General features: G+C 56.1%; 1 protein-coding gene across 1 annotated transcript in view; it reads right to left on the reverse strand.

Annotated features, from left to right (window-relative positions):
- The window catches only part of zswim2 (zinc finger, SWIM-type containing 2), a 79,282-nt gene extending 73,182 nt beyond the window's left edge, over positions 1 to 6,100 (reverse strand). Inside the window, exon 1 of the mRNA XM_041200253.1 lies at positions 6,073 to 6,100. The gene's annotated coding sequence lies outside the window, so the exon portion shown is untranslated. The remainder of the gene's footprint in view (positions 1 to 6,072) is intronic.
- Between the last annotated feature and the right edge of the window lie 3,568 nt (positions 6,101 to 9,668).

Raw genomic sequence — 9,668 nt, forward strand, 5'->3', positions numbered from 1 at the left:
CCTCCCCTCCCTCCCCTCATCTCCCTGCTCCCCTCTCCTCCCCTTCCCCTCATCTCCTCCCCCTCACCTCCCCCATCTCCCACTCCCCTGATCTCCCCCCTCCGCTCCCCTCATCTCCCCCTCCCCCATGTCCCCTCTCCTCCCCCAATCTCCTCCCTCCCCTCCACCTCAACTCATCTGCCCCCCTCCCCCAATCTCCCCACTCCCCCACCCCTCAACTTCCCCCTCATCTCCCTCCCTCCCCTCATCTCCCGCGCCCCCCTCCCCTCATCTGCCCCATCCTCTCATCTCCCCCTCCCCTCATCTCCTCCCTCCACCATCTCCCCTCTCCTCATCTCCCCCCTCCCCCTCCCCTCATCTCCCCTCTCCCCGTCCCCTCATCTCCCCCTCCCCTCATCTCTGCCTCTCCACCCTCCCCTCATCTCCACTCACTCCCACTCCCCACATCTCCCCCTTCTCCCCTCATCTCCCCCTCCCCGTCCCCTCATTTCCCACTCCCCTACCCTCCCCTCCTCTCACCCCTCCCCCCCCCCTCCCCCATGCTCCCCGTCACCTCCTCCTCCCCTCCCCCTCCCCCATCTCCCCTCTCACATCCCCCCTCCCTCCCCTCCCCTCATCTCCCCTCCCTCTCCCCCATTTCCACCCTCCCCTCCCCTCATCTCCCCCTCCCCTCATCTCGCCCCTCCCCCTCATCTCCCCCCTCCCCCTCATCTCCCCCTTCCCTCGCCCTCCCTTTATCTCCCCTCCCCTCATCTTCCCCCTCCCCTCCCCTCATCTCCCCCTCCCCTCATCTCTCCCTTGCCTCCCCATCACATCCCCTCCCCTCAACTCCCCCACCCATCCCCTCATCTCCCCCATCTCCCCCCCATCATCTCCCCACATCTCCCCGCCCCCTCATCTCCCCCTCCCTCATCTCCCACATCCCTTCCCCCCGTCATCTCCCCCTCCCCTGTACTCACCACCCCTCAGCCCCTCCCATCTCCCCCCTCCCCTCATCTTCCCTGCCCTCCTGTCAACTCCCCCCTCCTCTCCCCTTCCCTTCATCTCCCCCTCCCCTTCCTCCCCTCATCTTCCCCCTCCCCTCCCCTCATCTCCCTGCTCCCCTCTCCTCCCCTCCCACTCCCCTCATCTCCTCCCCCTCCCCTCCCCCATCTCCCACTCCCCTCATCTCCCCCCTCCACTCCCGTCATCTTCCCCGTCCCCCCCTCAACTCCCCCTCCCATTTCCCCTCCCCTCCCCCATCTCCTCCCTCCCCTCCTCCTCACCTCATCTGCCCCTCCCCCAATCTCCCACTCCCCCTCCCCTCCCCTCAACTTCCCCCCTCATCTCCTTTCCTCCCCTCATCTTCCGCGCTCCCCTCCCCTCATCTCACCCATCCCCTCATCTCCTCCCTCCAACATCTCCCCTCTCCCCCTCCCCTCATCTCCCCCCTCCACCTCCGCTCATCTCCTCCCTCCACTCATCTCCCCTCTCCCCATCCCCTCATCTCCCTCTCCCCTCATCTCTGACCCTCCACCGTCCCCTCATCTCCCCCTCCCCTCATCTCCACCCACTCCCACTCCCCTCATCTCCCCCTCCCCGTCCCCTCATTTCCCACTCCCCTGCCCTCCCCTCATCGCCCTCACCCATCCCCTCCCCTCATCTCCCCCTCCCCTCCCCTCATCTACCCCCTCCCCTCATCTCATCACTCCCCTCCCCTCATCTCCCCCTCCCCTCCCCCATACACCCCGTCATCTCCCCCTCCCCCTCACCTCCCAATCTCCCCTCTCACCTCCCCCTCCTTCCCCTCCCATCGCCCCTCCCTCTCCCTCCATCTCCCCTCATCTCCCCCTCCCCACCCCTCATCTCGCCCCTCTCCCTCATCTCCCCCCTCACCCCTCATCTCCCCCTCACCTCCCCCTTCCCTCGCCCTCCCTTCATCTCACCCTCCCCTCATCTTCCCCCTCCCCTCCACTCATCTCCCCTCCCCTCATATCTCCCTCGCCTCCCCTCATCTTCCCCCTCCCCTCCCCTCATCTCCCCCTCACATCCCCTCCCCTCAACTCCTCCACCCATCCCCTCATCTCCACCATCTTCCCCCATCATCTCCCCACACCTCCCCGCATCTCCCCCTCCCTCCTCATCTTCCACCTCCCTTCCCCCCTCATCTCCCCCTCCCCTGTACTCACCACTCCTCAGCCCCTCCCATCTCCCCCTCCCCTCATCTCCACACACTCCACCCTCCCCTCATCTCCCCACTCCCCTCATCTCCACCCAACCCCCCTCCTATCTGCCCCCTCCCCACTCATCTCCCCCTCCCCCACATCTCCCCCTCCCTTCCCTCCACGCATCATCCCCTCCCCTCATCTTCCCCTCCCCTCCCCTCATCTCCCGGCCCCTCCCCCTCCTCTCCCCTCATCTCCCTCCTCATCAGCCCCTGCCCTCCCCCTCATTTCCCCCTCCCCCTCATCTCCCCTCTCATCCCCCCTCAGCTCCCCCTCCCCTCCCCTCATCTCCCCCTCCACTCCCCTCATCATCACCTCCCCTCAACTCCCCCTCCCCTCATCTCCTCCTCCCCTCCCCTCATCTCCCCCCTCCCCTCTCCTCATCTCCCCCTCCCCTCCCTTCATCTCACTCCTCCCCTCCCTTCATCTCCCCCTCCCCTCCCCTCATCTACCCCCTCTCCTCCCCTCATCTACCCCCTCCCCTCCCCTCATCTCCCCTCCCCTCAACTCACAGCTCCCCCACTTATCTCACCCCTCCCCCATCTCACCCTCATTTCCCCCCTCCCCTCATCTCCCCCCCTTCATCTCCCCTTCTCCCCTCCCCTCATGTCCCCCCTCCCCTCCCTTCATCTCATCACCCCCCTCATCTCCTCCATTCATCTCCCCCTTCCCCCTCATCACCCCCTCCACCCTAATCTCCCCACTCCCCTCATCTCCCCCCCCATCTCCCCTTCTCCAACTCCCCTCATGTCCCCCCTCCCCTCCCTTCATCTCCCCACTCCCCTTCCCACCCCTCCCCTCATCGCCCCACTTCCCTCATCCCCCCCACTTCTCCCCTCATCCCCCTCCCTCCCCTCCCCTCATCTCCCCCTTCCCCTCCCCTCCCTTCCCCTCATCTCCCATGCTCCCCTCCCCTCATCTCCCCCTCCCTTCTCCTCATCTCCCCCTCCCCTCCCATCCCCCATCCCCACCCCTCACCTCCCACCATCCCATCCCTTCATCTCCCCCCTCTCCTCCCCACATCTCCCACCCTCCCCTCCCTTCATCTCCCCCCTCCCCACATCTCCTCCTCCCCTCCCCTCACCCCCTCCCCTCCTCTCATCTCCCCCTCCCCTCTTCTGATCTCCCGCCTCCCCTCTTCTCATCTCCCCCTCCCCTCCCTCACCCCTCCCCTCCCCTCATCTCTCCTTCCCCTCCTCTCCCCTCATCTCCCCCTCCCCTCATCTCCCACACTCCCCTCCCTTCATCTCCCCCTCCCCTCATCTCCCCCATCCCCTCCCCTCATCTCCCCCCTCCCTTCCCCTCTCATCTCCCCCCTCCCTTCCCCTCCCCTCCCTTCATCTCCCCTTCCCCTCCCCTCATCACCCCCCTCCCCATCTCATCTCCGCCATCCTCCCATCATCTCCCCCTCCCCTCCCCCTCTCTCCCCTCATCTCCCACCCACCCCTCCCTTCATCTCCCACCCTCCCCTCCCTTCATCTCCCCTCATCTCCCACTCCCTTCTCATCTCCCCCTCCCCTCCTCTCCCCTCATCTCCCCCCTCCCCTCCCATCATCTCCCCCTCCCCTCCTCTCCCCCTCCCCTCCTCTCATCTCCCCCTCCCCATCACCTCCCCCTCCCCTCCCCCTCCACTCCACTCACCTCCTCATTCCCCTCCCCTCATCTCCCCTTCCCCTCCCCTCATCTCCCCTTCCCCTCCCCTCACCTCCCCCTCCCCTCATCTCCCCCATCCCCTCATCTCCCCCTCCCCTCATCTCACACCTCCCCTCCCTTCATCTCCCCCTCCCCTCCCCTCATCTCCCCCTCTCCTCCCCTCATCTCCCCCTCCCCTCCCCTCATCTCCCCCTCCCTTCTCCTCATCTCCCCTTCCCCTCCCATCCCCCATCCCCACCCCTCATCTCCCACCATCCCCTCCCTTCATCCCCCCGTCCCCTCCCCACATCTCCCACCCTCCCCTCCCTTCATCCCCCCCGTCCCCTCCCCACATCTCCCACCCTCCCCTCCCTTCATCTCCCCCCTCCCCTCCCCACATCTCCCCCTCCCCTCCCCCCTCCCCTCCACTCATCTCCCCCTCTCCTCCCCTCCCCCTCCCCTCCCCTCATCTCCCCTTCCCCTCCTCTCCCCTCATCTCCCCCTCCCCTCATCTCCCCCTCCTCTCCCCCCTCCCCTCATCTCCCACACTTCCCTCCCTTCATCTCCCCCTCCCCTCTTCTGATCTCCCGCCTCTCCTCCTCTCATCTCCATCTCCCCGCCCCTCACCACTCCCCTCCCCTCATCTCCCCTTCCCCTCCTCTCATCTCCCCCTCCCCTCATCTCCCCCTTCCCCTCATCTCCCCCTCCTCTCCCCTCATCTCCCCCCTCCCCTCATCTCCCACACTCCCCTCCCTTCATCTCCCCCTCCCCTCATCTCCCCCATCCCCTCCCCTCATCTCTCCCCTCCCTTCCCTTCCCCTCTCATCTCCCCCCTCCCTTCCTCTCCCCTCCCTTCATCTCCCCTTCCCCTCCACTCTCAACTTCCCCTCCCATCCCCTCATCTCCCCCCTCCCCTCCTCTCATCTCCCCCTCCCCCTCTCACCTCCCCCTCCCCTCCCCCTCCACTCCACTCACCTCCTCCTTCCCCTCATCTCCCCTTCCCCTCCCCTCATCTCCCCTTCCCCAGCCCTCATCTCCCCCTTCTCTCATCTCCCCCTCCCCTCATCTCCCCCCTCCCCTCCCCTCATCTCCCACACTCCCCTCCCCTCATCTCCCCCTCCCCTCATCTCCCCCATCCCCTCATCTCCCCCATCCCTTCATCTCCCCCTCCCCCCCCTCCCTTCATCTCACACCTCCCCTCCATCTCCCCCTCCCCTCCCCTCCCCTCATCTCCCCCTCTCCTCCCCTCATCTCCCCCTCCCCTCCCCTCATCTCCCCCTCCCTTCATCTCCCCCTCCCCTCCCCTTATCTTCGCCATCCTCCCGTCATCTCCCCCCTCCCCTCACCCTCTCTCCCCTCATCTTCCCCCCTCCCCTCCCCCTCATTTTCCCCCTCCCCTCATCTCCCCCGCCCCTCTCCCCTCATCTCCCCCTCTCATCTCCTCCCCTCATCCCCCCTTCCCCCTCATCTACCCTCCCCCTCATCTCCCCCTCCCCTCACCCCTCATCTCCCTTCATCTCCCCTCTCACCCCTCACCCCCCCATCTCCCCTCCCTTCATCTCCCCCCTCCCTTCCCCACCCCTCCTCCTTCCCCTCCCCTCATCTCCCCCTCCCCTCATCTCCCCTCATCTCCCACACTCCCCTCCCTTCAGCTCCCCCTCCCTCATCTCCCCCTCCCCTCCCCCTTCCTTCTCCTCAGCTCCCCCTCCCCTCCCCTCCCCTCATCACCTTCTCCCCTCCCCTCATCTACCCCCTCCCTTCTCCTCATCTCCCCTCCCCTCCTCCTCCTCCTCCCCTCCCTCATCTCCCCTCCCCTCATCTCCCCCTCCCCTCATCTCCCCCTCCCCTCATCTCCACCTCCCTTCTCCTCATCTCCCCCTCCCTTCTCCTCATCTCCCCCTCCCCTCTTCTCCCCTTCCCTCAACTCCCCCTCCCCTCCCCTCATCTCCCTGTCCTCTCCCCTCACCTCCTCCCTCCCCTCATCTCCCCCTCCCCTCCTCTCATCTCCCCTCCCCTCATCTTCCTTCCCCTCATCTTCCTTCCCCTCATCTCCCCACTCCCCTCCCATCATCTCCCCTCCCCTCATCCCTTCCCTTCCCCCCATCTCTTCCCCCTCACCCCCAACCTCCCCCCCTCCCCCCCACTTCTGCTGCCATTTTGATCACGTTGGAAGCGGCCCAGGATTTGGGATCCTGACCTGATCTCTTTGGTCTGTTCCCCAGGAAGAGACGCTCACCTGACGGGGAGAAGCGGTTGCCTCAGCCGCTGCGTTACCATGGAGACGAGACGCTGAGTGCGGAATCCCATCGTTCAGTGCGGCCCGGCTGAAAGGGGCGGGGTCAGTGCGTTCCGGGTGAAAGGGCATGGGGCGGGGTCAGTGCATTCCGGGTGAAAGGGCATGGGGCGGGGTCAGTGCACTCTGGGTGAAAGGGCATGAGTATTGGTGTTTGGGGCTGCTTTGCTGGTTATTTGGAATGTTGCAAACTTTTTCTGAAAAGCAAATCATTTTGAAAATCTTTAATTTGAGGAAAAGGATTAACGATTACATCTACTTCCAAATACAGCAGGTTGCCATTTCCCAAGGATGTCCTACATCTGTTTTTTTCACTTTGATTATTCTATGTGACTACATCCTCTATTTTTCTGTCAAGAGTCATAGATGCTGCAAGTTTGATTTAACCATTGCAGAGCGCACTGTCTCCGAGAAAGTCAAGTTTACTTGATACTGAATCTCAACTTCCTAAAGGAAATGATACTGAAGAACGACATTTGGAAGAAAAGCTTTAGAAAACTAAGCTGCAATGATTGTAAAGGTTCTTTCAACAATTTCCCATTTCATAAGATATAATTCTTCTTAACTGACAGCTTAACAAACAATATATTTCAATTTCAAACCAAAAATTCACAACAAAACCATGTTTAATATACATATTACTTAGGCTTCCTAATATGTTTCTTTTGTCAACAAAATTCTTGCAGTGGCCATATCCTAAGTTAAATGTATACATAGTTTAGTTGATTGATCCTTACATTATTCCTGGCTTAACTGTTGGGAGCACTGATGTTATCGCCCCATGATTCTGGAAGCTTGTTGCGTACAACCAACATAGGCATTTGTAAGAACATAGGAACAGGAAAAGGCCATTCAGCCCATCGAGCCTGCTCTGCCATTTAATACGATCATGGCTGATCAAACACTTAAATGCCTTTTACCCACACTATCCCCATAACCCTTTACATTATTGTTAATCAGAAATCTATCAATTTCTACCTTGAACATACTCAATGACTGAGCTTCTATGGCCCTCTGGGGTAGAGAATTCCAAAGATTCACAACCTTCTGAGTAAAGAAATTTCTCCTCATCTTAGTTCTGAGTGGCTTCCCCCTTATTTTGAGATTGTGTTCCCTGGTTCTAGATTATCATCTTTCCTGCATCTACCCTGTCTATTCCTTTAAGTATTTTGTACACCGCTCATTCTTCAAAACTCTAGAGAATACAGGCCCAGTTTCCCCAATCTCTTCACAAGACAGTCCTGCCATCCCTGGAACAAGTCTGGTGAACCTTTGATGCACTCCCTCTATAGAAATAATATCCTTTCTGAGGTAAGGGGACCAAAACTGCACACAATACTCCAGGTGCGGTCTAACCAAGCTTCTATACAATTGAAGCAAGACTTCACTACTCCTGTACTCAAATCTTCATGCAATAAAGGCTAACATTCCATTAGCCTTCCTAATAGCCTGTGCACCTGTATGTTAGCCTTCAGTGACTTTGCACATCTACACTTTCTAATCTCTTACCATTTAGGAAATACTCTGCACATCTGTTCGTTCTACCAAAGTGGATAACTTCAATTTTTCCAAATTATATTCCATCTGCTGTTTTCTTGCACACTACTAAGCTGTCCAAGCTCTGCTTTGTATCATCCTCAAACTTGGAAGTATTATACTTGGTCCCCACATCCAAATCATTGATGTATATTGTGAACAGCTGGGGCCCAAGTACTGATCCTTGCAGTACCCCACTTGTCACAGCTTGCCAACGTGAAAATGACCCATTTATTCCTATTCTCTGTTTTCTGCCTGTTAGCTAATCCTTAATCCAGTATATTGCCAGTATATTGCCTCCTATCCCATGTGCTTTTACTTTGCTAATCAACCTCCTGTGGGGAACTTTATAAAAAGCCTTCTGAAAATCCAAGTATACTACATCCATTGATACCCCTTTATCAATTTTTTTAGTAGCATCCTAAAAAAAAACAATAAGCTTGTCAAACATGATTTCCCATTTGCAAATCCATGCTGATTATGCCCAATCAGATCATGATTATCCAAGTATACATTTATCACATCCTTTATACTATTTTCTAGCATTTTCCCTACTACTGGTGTAAAGCTAACAGGTCTTTAGTTCCCTGGTTTCTCTTTCCCTCCCTTCTTCAGGTTACCTTCCAATCTTCAGGAACCATTCCAGAATCTATAGAATTTTGGAAGGTGATTACCAATGCATCCACTATCTCTTATAGCAACCTCTTTCAATACTCTGGGATGCAGAATCAGGTCCTGGGGACTGATCAGCTTTCAGTCCCATTTATTTCTTCAGTACAACCTTCTTACTTATACTAATTTCCTTCAACTCCTCATTCTCCCTAGTCCCTTGGATCTCTAAATCTTGGAGACTTCCTGTATCTTCCTCAGTGAAAGCAGACACAAAGTAATCATTTAGCTTCTCTGCCATTTCTCTATTCCCCATTATGAATTCTCCTGATTATGCCTGTAACAGACCCACATTTGTCTTAGCCAAATGCTTCCTTTTTACATACCTATTTGCTTTTACAGTCTGTTTTTATGTTTTTTGCTGGATTGCATTTATATTCAATTCGCCCTTTCTTTACCAGTTTCTTGGCCTTCCTTTGCTGTATTCTAAAAACTCAATCCTCAGGCTTACTACTATTTCTGGCAAGTTTAATAGTAGTTTTCATAGTAATCCATTGCAAACATGCAAAAGTTTCCAGAGAGGCAATGAAAGCCTAGTTCCACAATCAGGATCTTTGAGAATGTTAGGAAAAAATTCAAGTTACAGGGAACTGAGCATGCATTCTTCCACACGTTACTGTATTTTCTGAAGGGGAATTTGTTAGTAAGGTTTTCTTTGAGCATTCAGCAGACTTGTGAAATCTCTTCATTAAATTCATGGATTTCTGAAAAGAATTTATCCTTGTTCCATATGCATCCTTAAAGATGAGAAATTATTGAGACATGACAATCTCTATAACTTCATGACTGAAAAGCAGTTGCACAAATCAACTTTTTCATCCTGTGATTATCCGTACAATATTTCCTGGTTGTGGCTAGCAATGGAACAAATGCCTCAGTTTGGCAAAATAATCAGTAAAATGAACTGCTATACTTTTTTGGTCACTGAAATATGAGTCACCTTGATTATATCATCTTGCTGATAATTTTGCTTCTATGGAACTAAGGCAATGAATGTGCCTGCCTGCTGTTTTGATGACAATGTACCTAATAATAAACATTGACTGCCAGATCAATGGGTCTTTACAAAAATCCACAAATTGCATGCTCACTGTTACCAACACTAGCTTTTTAGATGTTTTCTCTCTTAATTTAATTAACTGAATTTAAGTTCCCCAGCTTCCAACGGTAAGATTGTCTCTCACGTCTCTGGATCCTAAATCCAGGCGTTTGGATTACTCGCCCAATAAAAGGACTAATGTTTGTGCATTTCTTGATATAAGGCAAGGGTATACCTTTTAATAGTATTTTTCTCACTCTATCTTTACTGTTCTATGTCACAGTTACAACATAGA

The sequence above is a fragment of the Carcharodon carcharias genome, chromosome 12, assembly GCF_017639515.1.
Source record: "Carcharodon carcharias isolate sCarCar2 chromosome 12, sCarCar2.pri, whole genome shotgun sequence".
Classification (NCBI taxonomy): domain Eukaryota; kingdom Metazoa; phylum Chordata; class Chondrichthyes; order Lamniformes; family Lamnidae; genus Carcharodon; species Carcharodon carcharias.